Source organism: Lampris incognitus, chromosome 1 (assembly GCF_029633865.1).
Source record: "Lampris incognitus isolate fLamInc1 chromosome 1, fLamInc1.hap2, whole genome shotgun sequence".
NCBI classification, from domain to species: Eukaryota; Metazoa; Chordata; class Actinopteri; order Lampriformes; family Lampridae; genus Lampris; species Lampris incognitus.
The window spans coordinates 153,242,559-153,265,422 of record NC_079211.1 but is presented as its reverse complement, the minus strand read 5'-3'; the positions used below and the strand labels follow the sequence as shown (position 1 = coordinate 153,265,422).

The 22,864-nt window shown below is 42.7% G+C and overlaps 1 long non-coding RNA gene across 1 annotated transcript in view; it reads right to left on the bottom strand.

The window, feature by feature from the left end:
* The window catches only part of LOC130121153 (uncharacterized), a 51,154-nt gene extending 33,606 nt beyond the window's left edge, over window positions 1-17,548 (bottom strand). The window contains exons 1-2 of the long non-coding RNA XR_008811025.1: window positions 17,342-17,548; window positions 4,807-5,091 (exon numbers count right to left, since the gene is read on the bottom strand). This is a non-coding gene — a long non-coding RNA (uncharacterized LOC130121153). The remainder of the gene's footprint in view (window positions 1-4,806; window positions 5,092-17,341) is intronic.
* Between the last annotated feature and the right edge of the window lie 5,316 nt (window positions 17,549-22,864).

The following is a 22,864-nucleotide window of genomic DNA, read 5'->3' as shown; positions in this document are numbered from 1 at the left end:
GAGGAGGTTTATGGATGTGGTGAGGGAGGATATGCAGGTGGCTGGTGTGACAGAGGAAGACGCAGAAGACAGGAAGGAAGAAATGGAAGCGGATGATCCGCTGTGGCGCCCCCTAACTGGAGCAGCCAAAAGCAGTAGTAGTAGACTTATACAAAAATAATCCCTCTCCACCATCTCTTACGAGCCGCTAGACGTGTGCGGCGGTGTGTGTATCTGCAGAGACCCTGTCCCCTGCCTTGTATTTTCTTAATTTGTTGTGTACGGGATGTTTCTGGGCGTTAACCTTTGTCCAGTGGCACTCTATAATAACGTAGCAATCAGGTACCAGATCGAGATCATAAGCATGCATCCAAGAGGAAGCTACAAAAACGGTGGCCACAGTGGCAAAAAGATGCAAATATAGCAAGGAGAAACGTCAAGCGGACAAATCTCGTTCCAAAACGAGAGTGAATCTGGGGTTGGCTTTCACCCGGTAGCGAGCCCTGAAGGAGAGGATGTGGATGAAGAGTGACACGAATTTGGCCTGTACACTGGGATGTGTCCTGTCAACTGCGGTCAGGGGGCGTGTCCTTCTGGTGATGTTGAGCCAGGGGGGAGGGGCCAACTTTGAATGTTGTGTTTACAAACCGCAACCAACAAATCCTACTTGTTCTACCTTTAAGCAGTGGACGTTGGCCTGTTTTGGTATTGCATATAGTTATAAAAGGTATACGATGTATGTGTACCCACACAGACTGACTTCAACTGTTCAAAACGTACAAGCTGACCTACACTGTGTTTTGTGAGAGAATGTATACAAATCATGGCAAGCCCAATAAAAGGGCAAGTATGAGTAATTCACTTTTCATGAATGCCTGCTATTAATACCATTCACACGTTGTCAGTATTTGTGAAAGTCTGAATATTTTTCAAGCTCTGAACCGATGAAATGAGATTACCCACATTTTTACAAACTATCAGATCAGACATAAACGCTCCGGGCTTAATGAGGAAATTCAAGCTCGAAAAGAACTTAAAAATCCATGTTTCATAACAGAACTTGGACACTTCTGTCAATAAATGTGTGATTATGAAGAAACTATGATCATGTATAGATTTCAGCGCATCAAGAATCTGACACCTGTTATTAATAAAGCAGAGTTTGTGCAATAGCACAGAAGTAAGCTTTGATTCTCAACACACCTCACAATTTTCAATCAGAATTTTCCAGAGCGTTATACTTCGTACAGTTACAGTGGTGTCCAAGTTTCATCCCTTTCACTTGTCAATGGCACCGGTTCAGACGTCATCAAAAAGTAGAAGAACCTTTGTCTCTAGTTGTGAAAGCGAACAGCTTTGTTCATATGTTGACTCAAAGTTTCAGCTAGGGCTGGGCAATACAGGGATATTATAACGACATCATGATATGAGACTAGATCTCATCTGGGATTCTGGGTATCGTAACATCATGATATGAGACTGCATCTCATCTGAGATTCTGGATATCGTAACATCGTGATATGAGACTAGATCTCATCTGGGATTCTGGATATCGTAACATCATGATATGAGACTGCATCTCATCTGAGATTCTGGATATCGTAACATCGTGATATGAGACTAGATATCATCTGGGATTCTGGATATCGTAACACTGATATGAGACAAGATCTAATCTGGGATTCTGGATATCGTAACATCGTGATATGAGACAAGATCTCATGTGGGATTCTGGGTATTGTAACATTGTGATATGAGACTAGATCTCATCTGGGATTCTGGATATGGTAACATCGTGATATGATACAAGATCTCATCTGGGATTCTGGATATCGCAATATCATGATATGAGACTAGATCTCATCTGGGATTCTGGATATGGTAACATCATGATATGAGACTAGATCTCATCTGGGATTCTGGATATCGTAATATCGTCACATGAGACTAGCTCTCATCTAGGATTCTGGATATGGTAACATCGTGATATAAGACTAGATCTCATCTGGTATTCTGGATATCGTAACATCGTGATATGAGACTAGCTCTCATCTGGGATTCTGGATATCGTAACATCGTGATATGAGGCTAGATCTCATCTGGGATTCTGGATATCGTAACATCGTGATATGAGACTAGATATCATCTGGGATTCTGGATATCGTAACACTGATATGAGACAAGATCTAATCCGGGATTCTGGATATCGTAACATCGTGATATGAGACAAGATCTCATGTGGGATTCTGGGTATTGTAACATTGTGATATGAGACTAGATCTCATCTGGGATTCTGGATATGGTAACATCGTGATATGATACAAGATCTCATCTGGGATTCTGGATATCGCAATATCATGATATGAGACTAGATCTCATCTGGGATTCTGGATACTGTAATATCGTGATATGAGACTAGATCTCATCTGGGATTCTGGATATCGTAACACTGTGATATAAGACAAGATCTCATCTGGGATTCTGGATATCGTAACATCGTGATATGAGACTAGATCTCATCTGGGATTCTGGACATCGTAACATTGTGATATGAGACTAGATCTCATCTGGGATTCTGGATATGGTAACATCATGATATGAGACTAGATCTCATCTGGGATTCTGGATATCGTAATATAGTCATATGAGACTAGCTCTCATCTGGGATTCTGGATATGGTAACATCGTGATATGAGACTAGATCTCATCTGGTATTCTGGATATCGTAACATCGTGATATGAGACTAGATATCATCTGGGATTCTGGATATGGTAACATCATGATATGAGACTAGATCTCATCTGGGATTCTGGATATCGTAATATCGTCATATGAGACTAGCTCTCATCTGGGATTCTGGATATCGTAACATCGTGATATGAGGCTAGATCTCATCTGGGATTCTGGATATCGTAACATCGTGATATGAGACTAGATATCATCTGGATCATCTGGGATTCTGGATATCGTAACATCATGATATGAGACTAGATCTCATCTGGGATTCTGGATATGGTAACACTGTGATATGAGACTAGATCTCATCTGGGATTCTGGATATCGTAATATCGTCATATGAGACTAGCTCTCATCTGGGATTCTGGATATGGTAACATCGTGATATGAGACTAGATCTCATCTGGGATTCTGGATATCGTAACATCATGATATGAGACTAGATCTCATCTGGGATTCTGGATATCGTAACACTGATATGAGACAAGATCTAATCCGGGATTCTGGATATCGTAACATCGTGATATGAGACAAGATCTCATGTGGGATTCTGGGTATTGTAACATTGTGATATGAGACTAGATCTCATCTGGGATTCTGGATATGGTAACATCGTGATATGATACAAGATCTCATCTGGGATTCTGGATATCGCAATATCATGATATGAGACTAGATCTCATCTGGGATTCTGGATACTGTAATATCGTGATATGAGACTAGATCTCATCTGGGATTCTGGATATCGTAACACTGTGATATAAGACAAGATCTCATCTGGGATTCTGGATATCGTAACATCGTGATATGAGACTAGATCTCATCTGGGATTCTGGATATCGTAACATTGTGATATGAGACTAGATCTCATCTGGGATTCTGGATATGGTAACATCATGATATGAGACTAGATCTCATCTGGGATTCTGGATATCGTAATATAGTCATATGAGACTAGCTCTCATCTGGGATTCTGGATATGGTAACATCGTGATATGAGACTAGATCTCATCTGGTATTCTGGATATCGTAACATCGTGATATGAGACTAGATATCATCTGGGATTCTGGATATGGTAACATCATGATATGAGACTAGATCTCATCTGGGATTCTGGATATCGTAATATCGTCATATGAGACTAGCTCTCATCTGGGATTCTGGATATCGTAACATCGTGATATGAGGCTAGATCTCATCTGGGATTCTGGATATCGTAACATCGTGATATGAGACTAGATATCATCTGGATCATCTGGGATTCTGGATATCGTAACATCATGATATGAGACTAGATCTCATCTGGGATTCTGGATATGGTAACACTGTGATATGAGACTAGCTCTCATCTGGGATTCTGGATATCGTAACATCATGACATGACAGAAGTGCTGTCTTCTCCTGGGTTTAAAGGCTGCATTACAGTAAAGTGATGTAATTTTCTGAACTTACTAGACTGTTCTAGCTGTTCTATTATTTGCTTTTATTTTTTCCCCTCTTTTTCTCCCCAATTGATTTTTGCCAATTACCCCACTCTTCCAAGCCGTTCTGGTCTCTGCTCCACCCCCTCTGCTGATCTGGGGGGGGGGGCTGCAGACTACCACGTCTCCTCCGATACATGTTGAGTCACCAGCTGCTTCTTTTCACCTGACAGTGAGGAGTTTCACCAGGGGGACATAGCGTGTGGGAGGATCACGCTATTCCCCCCAGTTCCCCCTCCCCCCGAACAGGCACCCCGACTGACCAGAGGAGGCGCTAGTGCAGCAACCAGGACACATACCCACATCCAACTTCCCACTCGCAGACACGACCAATTGTGCCTGTAGGGAAGCCTGACCAAGTCGGCGGTAACATGGGGATTTGAATTGGCGATCCCCATGTTGGTAGGCAACACAACAGACCGTCGCTCCACCTGGACGCCATTTTCTTTCACCCACTTAGTTATCATATAGGCATTACTTATGATTATCAAAAATCTGAACACACAGGGAAGATTCATGGGCTGGACAGGGAGGAGAATGTGAATGGCCTGAACTGACACGTTTCAATTGTCTTGGATGTTTTCAAACCTCGCGCAAAAGTCTTGTACCTTTGAGATGAGCTCATCATGATTGGCTAGGTGTGCCCGGCAGTGAATGCAGCTGTAGGTGCGGTGGCAGGTAGGCAGGTAAGCCTGGAAGGTCTTGGACTTGGTCATCTTCACCATGTCAATGGGGCAGGGCTCCTCGCTGGTGTCAGGATTGGCACTGGAAGAGTTGCAGCTCTGCTGGACTTGCTGACAGAAGAAACACTGGAAGATGCAAGCAAAAGCCGTCGTTGTTGTGGAGTGGGTGTGTGGTACGCTCCACACAGACACCACGGGAGAAAATCAAACCTGCGGTGGGAAACAGAGTTAAGATTGATGAGATGTTTCCATACTTCATCTTTACAGTATTCATAATCCTGATTACATTGCCAGTATAAACACGGCTCATTTGCTGAGGCAATCATTTGATTACAATCATCCATTATAGGATTATGGTTGCGTGTTCTTGGACGACCAAGATAGGTGTGCGGTGATGTCACTGAATCCTATGAGCCCTTTAAACAAGGCCTTGTTTATTTGAAGGGGCATGGTGCTATCAATCAATCAATAACTTAAATTTGTCCCCCACAGGGCAACTGGTTATGCAGCAGTGGGACACATACATGTAGCACACATAAAACACGGGGCACATAAATACAAAACTAGACCGAAAAACATAAATACACAATGAATTATTCACTTTGAGCAAAAACTAAACTTCCAAAAGTACATATTTGAGGAGTAAGAGCAAACACAACTCACTACAGATTCTGCATTTTTTTTCTTCCAAATGTAACAACTGCTCGTGCAAGAGTCCAGTTGGAAGCCAGGTTGTTTTACCTTAGCTGTGCTCAAGCTAAGAACTCCCTCCATGGAATCCACCCGAGATTCGGGGCCTGCGTAAGCAGACAATCAACATGATTTTGTGCAATGCATCCCAGCTGTGACACAGCTAATGGCAGTTGGACCTCTTTCCTTTAAAGGCTCTTTGCTGTCTGTATGTCGCAGCATGCCAGTTTTCTTGCGTTCAGTGAGGAAATGACTTGTGTTGGACGGGGGAAGGTTTATCAGGAGCTCGTGGTAATTCCCACATCCCATTGCAATTTCCATGCAACCATTTGAGAAAAGACGAACAAATTTAGGAGTCAGACTAGCAGATACCTCGGATGACAAATGAAGTCTGTGGAGGGGGTTTCTGATGAGCGTCGGAGGTGTTCGAGGATTTACACAGATTTTATTCAAAAATGTTTCTGCTGGGGAAAAACAATAACCGTCAAAGTTGGCCAGCACTAACCCTGAAAACTGTCTGACATCAGCCGTCACACACCACTGTGACAGTTGTGATCTATGTAAACCCGCTTCCGGCCCGTAACTCACACAGAACGCTGCCATGTTGTTCATACAGAACAACACCTGAACATTTTTCACTGTGGCAACGCAAAGGACATGTGAGTCACAGATGATCAGCTGTTTGACCAATACAAACACTTCCCCAACAAGGACAGGCCACCGCCTGTCTCCAACACAGGGTTTTTGTATTGGGCAACTAAGTAAAGCCGAGGATGGAAGGGGGAAAAAGAGCCAAAACAGGAACCTTGTTCTTCAAAACACAAAAACATCTCATAGCAGCTGAAACCAAGGGTGGCCAGTCAAACACCGGACTGTAACCCCTTTCAGTTTTGGCCACGGACTTTTTAAAACACCTGACATTGAACTGTGTGCCCCAAGTAAGGCTTTGAGACGAGTTCACAGTAAATGCAAATAAACAGAAGGCAGACTCCTGGCCCTGTCACCTGTCTCTGTGTTTACCTCCACCAAATACAAAGAGGGGAGGAGAGGGGCATTATGGTCTGGTGAACCATGAAGCCTGACACCCATGTAAAATATCTGCCATCACAGAGCTTGCACTCTAACGACTTTTATCCACTGTTGTAATACGGCTGTATCTTAGAAACTCCTGTAGGGAGCTAGAACTTTCCAACCTGCAGAAACAGGAAGAGAAGGCATGCCTGCAGCCAGTTGTGCGAACAATGAGGCTTCCGCAACTCAACAGGAAGCCTTGACGTCTGCATGCATGCACGCATGCACACGATGTCTGGTGGTCTGCCAGGGCGACGTCTGGACATGTGGAACGAAAACCACCGCCATGCCTCTGTAGAGACGACAACATCCAACATCCTGGGCTCCATAAAACTTTAGATTACCATCTTCTGAATGATTCAACTTGACTGCACAGATCCAAACAACTGCACGTGGAAAGGTGAACACCCCCCCCACACACACACACACACACACACCATGCTGGTTGTGCCCCCCCCCCCGCCCCCGCCAACCAGAGACGTAATGTGTCGGAAATGGGGATGATGTGACGCACACCTCTTTTTCCCTTTGCATGAATGGCAGGCAACAATAACACAAACACTGTCTACAGAGCTGCTTTGTTGTTGTTTTTTTGCATCCCTACAAAAAAACAACAACAACAAACTGCGCAGCTCGCTTTGCCAGACCGCGGGGTGCTGCTACATGACACGTTTCCGAGCCCAGAACTGATCACTTGGCAACAAGTCCAACCCTAAATTAGCTTTCATTCTGTAAGCATCCATCAGCATGCTGTCCACAGGGACACACAACCCAGTATGTTGTGTGGACACACAACCCAGTATGTTGTGTGGACACACAACCCAGTATGTTGTGTGGACAGGTTAACAAAACACGCTGCTGCTGCTGCTTTATACACCCTGAACACCATGTTAATAACGCTGCTTTATACACCCTAAACATCATGTTAATAACGCTGCTTTATACACTCTGAACATCATGTTAATAACGCCGCTTTATACACCCTGAACACCATGTTAATAACGCTGCTTTATACACCCTAAACACCATGTTAATAACGCTGCTTTATACACCCTAAACATCATGTTAATAACGCTGCTTTATACACCCTAAACATCATGTTAATAACGCTGCTTTATACACCCCAAACACCATGTTAATAACGCTGCTTTATACACCTTAAACACCATGTTAATAACGCCGCTTTATACACCCTAAACATCATGTTAATAACGCTGCTTTATACACCCTAAACATCATGTTAATAACACTGCTTTATACACCCTAAACATCATGTTAATAACGCTGCTTTATACACCCTAAACATCATGTTAATAACGCTGCTTTATACACCCTAAACATCATGTTAATAACGCTGCTTTATACACCCTAAACATCATGTTAATAACGCTGCTTTATACACCCTAAACATCATGTTAATAACGCTGCTTTATACACCCTAAACATCATGTTAATAACGCTGCTTTATACACCCTAAACATCATGTTAATAACGCTGCTTTATAAACCCTAAACACCATGTTAATAACGCTGCTTTATACACCCTAAACATCATGTTAATAACGCTGCTTTATACACCCTAAACATCATGTTAATAACGCTGCTTTATACACCCTGAACATCATGTTAATAACGCTGCTTTATACACCCTAAACATCATGTTAATAACGCTGCTTTATACACCCTAAACGCCATGTTAATAACGCTGCTTTATACACCCTAAACATCATGTTAATAACGCTGCTTTATACACCCTAAACACCATGTTAATAACGCTGCTTTATACACCCTAAACATCATGTTAATAACGCCGCTTTATACACCCTAAACATCATGTTAATAACGCTGCTTTATACACCCTAAACATCATGTTAATAACGCTGCCTTACACACCCTAAACATCATGTTAATAACGCTGCTTTATAAACCCTAAACACCATGTTAATAACGCTGCTTTATACACCCTAAACATCATGTTAATAACGCTGCTTTATACACCCTAAACATCATGTTAATAACGCTGCTTTATACACCCTAAACATCATGTTAATAACGCTGCTTTATACACCCTAAACATCATGTTAATAACGCTGCTTTATACACCCTAAACATCATGTTAATAACGCTGCTTTATACACCCTAAACATCATGTTAATAACGCTGCTTTATACACCCTAAACACCATGTTAATAACGCTGCTTTATACACCCTAAACATCATGTTAATAACGCTGCTTTATACACCCTAAACATCATGTTAATAACGCTGCCTTACACACCCTAAACATCATGTTAATAACGCTGCTTTACACACCCTAAACATCATGTTAATAACGCTGCTTTATACACCCTAAACATCATGTTAATAACGCTGCTTTATACACCCTAAACACCATGTTAATAACGCTGCTTTATACACCCTAAACATCATGTTAATAACGCTGCTTTATACACCCTAAACATCATGTTAATAACGCTGCTTTATACACCCTGAACACCATGTTAATAACGCCGCTTTATACACCCTAAACATCATGTTAATAACGCCGCTTTATACACCCTAAACACCATGTTAATAACGCCGCTTTATACACCCTAAACATCATGTTAATAACGCCGCTTTATACACCCTAAACACCATGTTGATAACGCCGCTTTATACACCCTAAACATCATGTTAATAACGCTGCTTTATACACCCTAAACATCATGTTAATAACGCTGCTTTATACACCCTAAACATCATGTTAATAACGCCGCTTTATACACCCTGAACACCATGTTAATAACGCCGCTTTATACACCCTGAACACCATGTTAATAACGCCGCTTTATACACCCTAAACACCATGTTAATAACGCCGCTTTATACACCCTAAACATCATGTTAATAACGCTGCTTTATACACCCTGAACACCATGTTAATAACGCTGCTTTATATACCCTAAACATCATGTTAATAACGCCGCTTTATACACCCTGAACATCATGTTAATAACGCCGCTTTATACACCCTAAACATCATGTTAATAACGCCGCTTTATACACCCTAAACATCATGTTAATAACGCCGCTTTATACACCCTAAACACCATGTTAATAACGCTGCTTTATACACCCTAAACACCATGTTAATAACGCTGCTTTATACACCCTAAACATCATGTTAATAACGCCGCTTTATACACCCTAAACATCATGTTAATAACGCCGCTTTATACACCCTAAACATCATGTTATTAACGCCGCTTTATACACCCTGAACATGTTAATAACGCCGCTTTATACACCCAGAACACCATGTTAATAACGATGCTTTATACACCCTGAACATCATGTTAATAACGCCGCTTTATACACCCTGAACATCATGTTAATAACGCCGCTTTATACACCCTAAACATCATGTTAATAACGCCGCTTTATACACCCTAAACATCATGTTAATAACGCCGCTTTATACACCCTAAACATCATGTTAATAACGCCGCTTTATACACCCTAAACATCATGTTAATAACGCCGCTTTATACACCCTAAACATCATGTTAATAACGCTGCTTTATACACCCTGAACATCATGTTAATAACGCTGCTTTATACACCCTAAACATCATGTTAATAACGCTGCTTTATACACCCTAAACATCATGTTAATAACGCTGCTTTATACACCCTGAACATCATGTTAATAACGCTGCTTTATACACCCTAAACATCATGTTAATAACGCTGCTTTATACACCCTAAACATCATGTTAATAACGCTGCTTTATACACCCTAAACATCATGTTAATAACGCTGCTTTATACACCCTAAACATCATGTTAATAACGCTGCTTTATACACCCTAAACATCATGTTAATAACGCTGCTTTATACACCCTAAACATCATGTTAATAACGCTGCTTTATACACCCTAAACATCATGTTAATAACGCTGCTTTATACACCCTAAACATCATGTTAATAACGCTGCTTTATACACCCTGAACATCATGTTAATAACGCTGCTTTATACACCCTAAACATCATGTTAATAACGCCACTTTATACACCCCAAACATCATGTTAATAACGCTGCTTTATACACCCTGAACATCATGTTAATAACGCTGCTTTATACATCATGTTAATGATGTTGTTAATGATGTTGTTTATGTTAATGATGTTGTTTAAACATCATGTTAATGATTTTGTTAATGATGTTGTTTAAACATCATGTTAATGATTTTGTTAATGATGTTATTTAAACATCATGTTAATGATGTTGTTAATGATGTTATTTATGTTAATGATGCTGTTTATGTTAATAACCCAGCCACTGAGGATGCACAAGCCAGTGCATCCTTAGTGCCGGTCCCAAGCCCGGACAAATGGGGAGGGTTGCGTCAGGATGGGCATCCGGCGTAAAATCTTTACCAAATGAAATATGCGGATCATAAATAAGACTTACATACCGGATCGGTCGAGGCCCGGGTTACCAACGACCGCCACCGGTATTGTTAACCGGCAGGGTGTCGGTGGAAACTATGCTACTGTTGGGTGAAGGAGAAGGAGAGGGGGAAGGCATGTCCAGAGGCAGCTAGAGAGGAGGAAGGGTAGGCATGTGGAGGTGAGAGTCAGAACTTTGAATGTTGGCACTATGACTGGTAAAGGGAGAGAGCTGGCTGACATGATGGAGAGAAGAAAGGTAGGCATACTGTGTGTGCAAGAGACCAGGTGGAAGGGGAGTAAGGCCAGGAGTATCGGAGGTGGGTTCAAACTCTTCTACCATGGTGTGAATGGGAGGAGAAATGGGGTAGGGGTAATTCTGAAGGAAGAGTATGTCAAGAGCGTGCTGGAGGTGAAGAGAGTGTCAGACAGAGTGATGAGTATGAAGCTGGAAATCAGAGGTGTGTTGCTGAATGTTATCAGCACATATGCCCCGCAAGTAGGGTGTGAGATGGATGAAAAAGGAGGAAGGAAGGAAACAGAGGTGATGAGGAGGTGATGGGAAGGTATGGAGTCAAGAAGAGAAATGTGGAAGGACAGATGGTGGTGGGTTTTGTGAAAAGGATGGAAATGGCTGTGGTGAATACATATTTCAAGAAGAGGGAGGAACACAGGGTGACGTACAAGAGTGGAGGAAAGTGCACACAGGTGGACTATATCTTATGTAGAAGGCGCCATCTAAAAGGGATTGGAGACTGCAAGGTGGTGACAGGGGAGAATGTAGCTAGGCAGCATCGGATGGTGGTCTGTAGGACGACTTTGGAGACCAAGAAGAGGAAGCGAGTGAAGACACAGCCGAAGATCAAATGGTGGAAGTTGAAGAAGGAAGACTGTTGTGTGGAGTTCAGGCAGGAGGTAAGACAGGCACTGGGTGGTAGTGAAGAGTTGCCAGATGGCTGGACAACCACTGCAGAAATAGTGAGGGAGACAGCTAGGAAGGTACTTGGTGTGTCATCAGGACAGAGGAAGGAAGACAAGGAGACTTGGTGGTGGAATGAGGAAGTACAGCAAATTATACAGAGGAAGAGGTTGGCAAAGAAGAAGGGGGATAGTCAGAGAGATGAAGAAAGTAGACAGGAGTACAAGGAGATGCAGCGTAAAGGGAAGAGAGAGGTGGCAAAGGCAAAGGAAAAGGCGTATGGTGAGTTGTATGACAGATTAGACACTAAGGAGGGAGAAAAGGACTTGTACCGATTGGCTAGACAGAGGGACCAAGCTGGGAAGGATGTACAGCAGGTTAGGGTGATGAAGGATAGAGATGGAAATGTGCTGACAAGTGAGGAGAGTGTGCTGAGAAGGTGAAAGGAATACTTTGAGGGGCTGATGAATGAAGAAAATGAGAGAGAGAGGAGGTTGGATGATGTAGGGATAGTGAATCAGGAAGTGTGGCGGATTAGCAAGGAGGAAGTGAGGGCAGCTATGAAGAGGATGAAGAGTGGAAAGGCAGTTGGTCCTGATGACATACCTGTGGAGGCATGGAGGTGTTTAGGAGAGATGGCAGTGGAGTTTTTAACTAGATTGTTTAACACAATCCTGGAAAGTGAGAGGATGGCTGAGGAGTGGAGAAGAAGCATACTGGTACCGATTTTCAAGCACAAGGGTGATGTGCAGAACTGTAGCAACTACAGAGGTATAAAGTTGATCAGCCACAGCATGAAGATATGGGAAAGAGTAATAGAAGCTAGGTTAAGAGGAGGAGAGGTGACGATCAGCGAGCAGCAGTATGGTTTCATGCCATGAAAGAGGAGCACAGATGTGATGTTTGCTTTGAGAATGTTGATGGAGAAGTATAGAGGAGGTCAGAAGGAGGTACATTGTGTCTTGTGGATTTAGAGAAAGCATACGACAGGGTGCCGAGAGAGGAGGTGTGGTATTGTATGAGGAAGTCAGGAGTAGCAGAGATGTATGTAGGAGTGGTGCAGGATATGTATGAGGGAAGTGTGACAGTGGTGAGGTGGTTGTTGGAATGACAGATGGGGTCAAGGTGGAGGTGGGATTACATCAAGGATCGGCTCTGAGCCCTTTCTTGTTGACAGACAAGATCAGGCAGGAGTCTCCATGGACGATGACATTGTGATCTGTAGTGAGAGTAGGGTGCAGGTGGAGGAGAGCCTGGAGAGGTGGAGGTATGCACTGGAGAGAAGAGGAATGAAAGTCAGTAGGAGCAAGACAGAATACCTATGCGTGAATGAGAGGGAGGACAGTGGAATGGTGAGGATGCAAGGAGTGGAGGTGATGAGGGAATATGAGTTTAAATAGTTGGGGTCAACTGTCCAAAGTAACGGGGAGTGCAGGAGAGAGGTGGAGAAGAGAGTGCAGGCAGGGTGGAGTGGGTGGAGAAGAGTGTCAGGAGTGATGTGTGACAGAAGGGTACCAGCAAGAGTTAAAGGGAAAGTTTACAAGATGGTAGTGAGACCAGCTATGTTGTATGGTTTGGAGACAGTGGCACTGATGAAAAGACAGGAGGTGGAGCTGGAGGTGGAGGTGGCAGAGATGAAGATGATAAGATTTTCATTGGGAGTGATGAAGAAGGACAGGATTAGGAACCAGTATATTAGAGGGACAGCTCAGGTTGGACGGTTTGGAGACAAAGCAAGAGAGACAAGATGGAGATGGTGTGGACATGTGTGGAGGAGAGATGCTGGGTATACTGGGAGAAGGATGCTGAATATGGAGCTGCCAGGGAAGAGGAGAAGAGGAAGACCAAAGAGGAGGTTTATGGATGTGGTGAGGGAGGACATGCAGGTGGCTGGTGTGACAGAGGAAGATGCAGAGGACAGGAAGAGATGGAAACGGATGATCCGCTGTGGCGCCCCCTAACGGGAACAGCTGAAAGTAGTAGCAGATGCTGTTTATGTTAATGATGCTGTTTAAACATCATGTTAATGATGTTGTTTATGCTAATGATGGTGTTTAAACATAATGTTAATGATGCTGTTTATGCTAATGGTGCTGTTTAAACATCGTGTTAATGATGTTGTTTATGCTAATGGTGCTGTTTAAACATCATGTTAATGATGTTGTTTATGTTAATGATTATAATAATGATGGTGTTTAAACGTCGTGTTAATGATGTTGTTTATGCTAATGGTGCTGTTTAAACATCATGTTAATGATGTTTATGTTAATGATTATAATAATGATGGTGTTTAAACGTCGTGTTAATGATGTTGTTTATGCTAATGATGGTGTTTAAACATAATGTTAATGATGCTGTTTATGCTAATGGTGCTGTTTAAACATCGTGTTAATGATGTTGTTTATGCTAATGATGCTGTTTAAACATCATGTTAATGATGTTGTTTATGTTAATGATTATGCTAATGATGGTGTTTAAACGTCGTGTTAATGATGTTGTTTATGCTAATGATGCCGTTTATGCTAATGGTGCTGTTTAAACGTCATGTTAATGATGCTGTTTATGATGCTGTTTAAACGTCATGTTAATGATGTTGTTTATGCTAATGGTGCTGTTTAAACGTCATGTTAATGATGCTGTTTATGCTAACGGTGCTGTTTAAACGTCATGTTAATGATGCTGTTTATGCTAACGGTGCTGTTTAAACGTGTTAATGATGCTGTTTATGCTAATGATGCTGTTTAAACGTCATGTTAATGATGTTGTTTATGCTAATGGTGCTGTTTAAACGTCATGTTAATGATGCTGTTTATGCTAATGTGCTGTTTAAACGTCATGTTAATGATGTTGTTTATGCTAATAGTGCTGTTTAAACGTCATGTTAATGATGCTGTTTATGATGCTGTTTAAACGTCATGTTAATGATGTTGTTTATGCTAATGGTGCTGTTTAAACGTCATGTTAATGATGCTGTTTATGCTAACGGTGCTGTTTAAACGTCATGTTAATGATGCTGTTTATGCTAATGGTGCTGTTTAAACGTGTTAATGATGCTGTTTATGCTAATGATGCTGTTTAAACGTCATGTTAATGATGTTGTTTATGCTAATGGTGCTGTTTAAACGTCATGTTAATGATGCTGTTTATGCTAATGGTGCTGTTTAAACGTCATGTTAATGATGTTGTTTATGCTAATGGTGCTGTTTAAACGTCATGTTAATGATGCTGTTTATGCTAATGGTGCTGTTTAAACGTCATGTTAATGATGTTGTTTATGCTAATGGTGCTGTTTAAACGTCATGTTAATGATGCTGTTTATGATGCTGTTTAAACGTCATGTTAATGATGTTGTTTATGCTAATGGTGCTGTTTAAACGTCATGTTAATGATGCTGTTTATGCTAATGGTGCTGTTTAAACATCGTGTTAATGATGTTGTTTATGCTAATGATGCTGTTTAAACGTCATGTTAATGATGTTGTTTATGGTAATGGTGCTGTTTAAACATCAAGTTAATGATGTTGTTTATGCTAATGATGCTGTTTAAACGTCATGTTAATGATGTTGTTTATGCTAATGATGCTGTTTATGCTAATGGTGCTGTTTAAACATCGTGTTAATGATGTTGTTTATGCTAATGATGCTGTTTAAACATCATGTTAATGATGTTGTTTATGTTAATGATGCTGTTTAAACATCATGTTAATGATGCTGTTTATGCTAATGATGGTGTTTAAACGTCATGTTAATGATGTTGTTTATGGTAATGGTGCTGTTTAAACATCATGTTAATGATGCTGTTTATGCTAATGGTGCTGTTTAAACATCGTGTTAATGATGTTGTTTATGCTAATGGTGCTGTTTAAACATCAAGTTAATGATGTAGTTTATGCTAATGATGCTGTTTATGATGCTGTTTAAACATCGTGTTAATGATGTTGTTTATGCTAATGATGCTGTTTAAACATCATGTTAATGATGCTGTTTATGTTAATTATGCTGTTTAAACGTCATGTTAATGATGCTGTTTATGATGCTGTTTAAACATCATGTTAATGATGCTGTTTATGCTAATGGTGCTGTTTAAACATCATGTTAATGATGTTGTTTATGCTAATGATGCTGTTTAAACATCGTGTTAATGATGTTGTTTATGTTAATGGTGCTGTTTAAACATCGTGTTAATGGTGTTTATGCTAATGATGCTGTTTAAACATCATGTTAATGATGTTATGTTAATGATGTTGTTTATGCTAATGATGCTGTTTAAACATCGTGTTAATGATGTTGTTTATGTTAATGATGCTGTTTAAACATCGTGTTAATGGTGTTGTTTATGTTAATTATGCTGTTTAAACATCGTGTTAATGATGTTGTTTATGCTAATGATGCTGTTTAAACATCGTGTTAATGATGTTGTTTATGTTAATGGTGCTGTTTAAACATCGTGTTAACGGTGTTGTTTATGTTAATTATGCTGTTTAAACATCGTGTTAATGATGTTTATGCTAATGATGCTGTTTAAACATCATGTTAATGATGTTATGTTAACGATGTTGTTTATGCTAATGATGCTGTTTAAACATCGTGTTAATGGTGTTGTTTATGTTAATTATGCTGTTTAAACATCGTGTTAATGATGTTTATGCTAATGATGCTGTTTAAACATCATGTTAATGATGTTATGTTAATGATGTTGTTTATGCTAATGATGCTGTTTAAACATCACGTTAATGATGTTGCTTATGCTAATGATGCTGTTTAAACATCGTGTTAATGATGTTGTTTATGTTAATGATGCTGTTTAAACATCGTGTTAATGATGTTGTTTATGCTAATGATGCTGGTTAAACATCATGTTAATGATGTTGTTTATGCTAATGATGTTGTTTTATGCAGCAGATCCTAAACAAGAGACGCACGGCGGCGCGCGTCTTGCTAACAGGAAGAACATCCTAACAAAGCCCCCCCCCCACCACCACCACCACACACACACACACACACACACACACACACACACACACAAACAAAGAAACACAACACCGCTGACTGCCTTCACGCTCAGGCTCGTGTCAGGCTCGTGTCAGGCTCGTGTCATAACCTGTTGTGGATAATAAGGTGACACGTGCTCGGCGGCGGAGCCCCGAGTTTATTCCCAACAAAGAGCCGCGCGACGCCAGCTGAGGACCCCGCGTGCTCCTCGCTCGTATGGCTGGAGATGCATCTCCCCCTTAACCCGCGTTTTACTCACACATGTATATCTATACATCCATGCATCCATACATCTATACATCCATACATCTATACACACACACACACGCGCCTGCGCGCGCGCGAGCTACTCACCGCCTGAGCCGGATCTGAGCAAAACGCAGCTGGGTAAGACGTGACTGCTCTTTGGGTTTAAACGTGTGTCTTTCATAGCACGGAGCGACGCTGCCCTCCCTCGTGGTGACTCGTTAATAAATCCTCGCGGGCCGCCGCTCCATGTGGCTCAGGGCTGCCGGATGACGGGTTGTGTGTCCGTTGTGTTAGGTGTCGGTGTCTACCATCTCTTTGTTGACTCTTTTGTGTTCGTGATGGGGACTGGCCTGCTTACTTTCATACGGCGACGTCACCGTGGGACGAGCCTGACGCTGACTGACAGCGGCGGCAGCCAATGGGCGTGCTGGGTGTCCTGTGCGCCACGGAGTGGAGGGGGCGGGGCGCCCAGGCACCCGGATGTGTAAATAAATACAGCGCCAGCCTGGGAACATGACACCCTCCCCTCACGGCGCTTCACCTCTTCCGCTGCCGAATTATCACGACGTGGGTCCGATACCGCACAGGACGAGTGGACACCACGGACACCACTCGCCCAACGGCCCTCCACCCGGTGGTTACCGATACCACGCTGATGAGTCTAATGGGTGGCTAGGTGCCCCCCCCTCCCGCCGTCTCCCTGACGGGGTGATAGACATGTCCGTGACACGCATCTTTCATATTAATATCAAACAACACCAGTTTGGTCCTTAAAGACATGAAGGGGAAGGACCACCATCCCAAACCACCACCCCTCCTCCCCCTCCTCCCCCTCCTCCACTCTTTGATACAGCTGTTCTGGTCCACCATCGCTTCACCACCCTGCACAGCTGCAATACCTCACCATAATAATTAAAGACCTACATTACATCATTCTGCAACAGCCCGTTAAACCAGCGAGCTGCCGTCCATTAGAACAGCGACCACTCACCTACACACCACTGTGGTCGGTGTTGTTTTTGGGGTGGGGGGGGGGAGGTGGGGGTGTTGACAACACAACATGAGCCCACCGTTTGCAATATGTGCAACATTGCCAACAGATGCCATGAGGCGACCGGACGCGCTGGCAGGACCTGCACGGCCCCATGCACGACGCCAAGACCAGCCGGCTCCGCAAACCACGCGTCTGCGCGTGAAGCTTGTGAAATGGACGCGCCGCCTTCACGGTATTTGTCATCAGCTCACGTGGCATGAGCCCTATTGACCGAGATATGGCGGGCGAGCGGGACGATAACACAACCCATTAAACCCATTAAACCGAGCGCAGCGACGTCAGTATCTTGCTGCGGCGCACGATCCAGTACACTTAGAACCGGAAGTTCTCTGAGTTCAGAGCAATGTCATGGGCTCGATACTTACAACGTGACGTCATGGGTTCAATACTTACAACGAGATGTCATGGGCTCGATACTTACAACGTGACGTCATGGGTTCAATACTTACAACGCGGTGTCATGGGCTCGATACTTACAACGTGACGTCATGGGTTCGATACTTACAACGTGATGTGATGGGTTCGATACTTACAACGTGACGTCATGGGTTCAATACTTACAACGTGATGTCATGGGTTCGATACTTACAACGAGATGTCATGGGCTCGATACTTACAACGAGATGTGATGGGTTCAATACTTACAACGAGATGTCATGGGCTCGATACTTACAACGTGATGTCATGGGTTCGATACTTACAACGTGATGTCATGGGCTCGATACTTACAACGAGATGTCATGGGTTCAATACTTACAACGAGATGTCATGGGCTCGATACTTACAACGTGATGTCATGGGTTCGATACTTACAACGTGATGTCATGGGCTCGATACTTACAACGAGATGTCATGGGCTCGATACTTACAACGTGATGTGATGGGCTTGATACTTACAACGTGATGTCATGGGTTCAATACTTACAACGAGATGTCATGGGTTCGATACTTACAACGTGACGTCATGGGTTCAATACTTACAACGAGATGTCATGGGCTCGATACTTACAACGTGATGTGATGGGCTCGATACTTACAACGTGATGTCATGGGTTCGATACTTACAACGTGATGTCATGGGCTCGATACTTACAACGAGATGTCATGGGCTCGATACTTACAACGTGATGTGATGGGCTTGATACTTACAACGTGATGTCATGGGTTCAATACTTACAACGAGATGTCATGGGTTCGATACTTACAACGTGATGTGATGGGCTTGATACTTACAACGTGATGTCATGGGTTCAATACTTACAACGAGATGTCATGGGTTCGATACTTACAACGTGACGTCATGGGTTCAATACTTACAACGAGATGTCATGGGCTCGATACTTACAACGTGATGTCATGGGTTCGATACTTACAACGTGATGTCATGGGTTCGATACTTACAACGTGACGTCATGGGTTCAATACTTACAACGAGATGTCATGGGTTCGATACTTACAACGTGACGTCATGGGTTCAATACTTACAACGAGATGTCATGGGTTCGATACTTACAACGTGATGTGATGGGCTTGATACTTACAACGTGATGTCATGGGTTCGATACTTACAACGTGACGTCATGGGTTCAATACTTACAACGAGATGTCATGGGTTCGATACTTACAACGAGATGTCATGGGTTCAATACTTACAACGTGATGTCATGGGTTCGATACTTACAACGTGATGTCATGGGTTCAATACTTACAACGCGGTGTCATGGGTTCGATACTTACAACGTGATGTCATGGGTTCGATACTTACAACGTGATGTCATGGGTTCAATACTTACAACGCGGTGTCATGGGTTCGATACTTACAACGTGATGTCATGGGTTCAATACTTACAACGCGGTGTCATGGGTTCGATACTTACAACGCGGTGTCATGGGTTCGATACTTACAACGGGATGTCATGGGTTCAATACTTACAACGTGATGTCATGGGTTCGATACTTACAACGTGATGTCATGGGTTCAATACTTACAACGCGGTGTCATGGGTTCGATACTTACAACGTGATGTCATGGGTTCAATACTTACAACGCGGTGTCATGGGTTCGATACTTACAACGCGGTGTCATGGGCTCGATACTTACAACGTGATGTCATGGGTTCAATACTTACAACGAGATGTCATGGGTTCGATACTTACAATGCGGTGTCATGGGTTCGATACTTACAACGTGATGTCATGGGTTCGATACTTACAACGCGGTGTCATGGGTTCAATACTTACAACGAGATGTCATGGGTTCGATACTTACAACGCGATGTCATGGGTTCAATACTTACAACGAGATGTCATGGGTTCGATACTTACAACGAGATGTCATGGGTTCGATACTTACAACGCGGTGTCATGGGTTCAATACTTACAACGAGATGTCATGGGTTCAATACTTACAACGCGATGTCATGGGTTCGATACTTACAACGAGATGTCATGGGTTCGATACTTACAATGTGATGTCATGGGTTCGATACTTACAACGAGATGTCATGGGTTCGATACTTACAATGTGATGTCATGGGTTCGATACTTACAACGCGGTGTCATGGGTTCGATACTTACAACGCGGTGTCATGGGTTCGATACTTACAACGCGGTGTCATGGGTTCGATACTTACAACGTGATGTCATGGGCTCGATACTTACAACGAGATGTCATGGGTTCGATACTTACAACGCGGTGTCATGGGTTCAATACTTACAACGAGATGTCATGGGTTCAATACTTACAACGTGATGTCATGGGTTCAATACTTACAACGAGATGTCCAGGGCTCGATACTTACAACGAGATGTCATGGGTTCGATACTTACAACGAGATGTCATGGGTTCGATACTTACAACGCGGTGTCATGGGTTCAATACTTACAACGAGATGTCATGGGTTCGATACTTACAACGAGATGTCATGGGTTCGATACTTACAATGTGATGTCATGGGTTCGATACTTACAACGAGATGTCATGGGTTCAGTACTTACAACGTGATGTCATGGGTTCGATACTTACAATGCGGTGTCATGGGTTCGATACTTACAACGCGGTGTCATGGGTTCGATACTTACAACGTGATGTCATGGGCTCGATACTTACAACGCGGTGTCATGGGTTCAATACTTACAACGCGGTGTCATGGGTTCAATACTTACAACGAGATGTCATGGGTTCAATACTTACAACGAGATGTCATGGGTTCAATACTTACAACGTGATGTCATGGGCTCAATACTTACAACGAGATGTCATGGGTTCGATACTTACAACGAGATGTCATGGGTTCAATACTTACAACGAGATGTCATGGGTTCGATACTTACAACGTGATGTCATGGGCTCGATACTTACAACGAGATGTCATGGGTTCGATACTTACAATGCGGTGTCATGGGTTCGATACTTACAACGCGGTGTCATGGGTTCGATACTTACAACGTGATGTCATGGGCTCGATACTTACAACGTGATGTCATGGGTTCGATACTTACAACGAGATGTCATGGGTTCAATACTTACAACGCGGTGTCATGGGTTCAATACTTACAACGCGGTGTCATGGGTTCAATACTTACAACGAGATGTCATGGGTTCAATACTTACAACGAGATGTCATGGGTTCAATACTTACAACGAGATGTCATGGGTTCGATACTTACAACGCGGTGTCATGGGTTCAATACTTACAACGAGATGTCATGGGTTCAATACTTACAACGAGATGTCATGGGTTCAATACTTACAACGTGATGTCATGGGTTCAATACTTACAACGAGATGTCATGGGTTCGATACTTACAACGCGATGTCATGGGTTCTATACTTACAACGTGATGTCATGGGTTCTATACTTACAACGTGATGTCATGGGTTCAATACTTACAACGCGGTGTCATGGGTTCGATACTTACAACGTGGTGTCATGGGTTCGATACTTACAACGAGATGTCATGGGCTCGATACTTACAACGTGATGTCATGGGTTCGATACTTACAACGCGGTGTCATGGGTTCGATACTTACAACGAGATGTCATGGGTTCAATACTTACAACGTGATGTCATGGGCTCGATACTTACAACGTGATGTCATGGGTTCGATACTTACAACGTGGTGTCATGGGTTCGATACTTACAACGTGATGTCATGGGCTCGATACTTACAACGAGATGTCATGGGTTCGATACTTACAACGTGACGTCATGGGTTCGATACTTACGAGATGTCATGGGCTCGATACTTACAACGCGGTTTCATGGGTTCTATACTTACAACGCGGTGTCATGGGTTCGATACTTACAACGCGGTGTCATGGGTTCGATACTTACAACGCGGTGTCATGGGTTCGATACTTACAACGAGATGTCATGGGTTCGATACTTACAACGAGATGTCATGGGTTCGATACTTACAACGTGATGTCATGGGTTCGATACTTACAACGCGGTGTCATGGGTTCGATACTTACAACGTGATGTCATGGGTTCGATACTTACAACGTGGTGTCATGGGTTCGATACTTACAACGTGATGTCATGGGTTCAATACTTACAACGAGATGTCA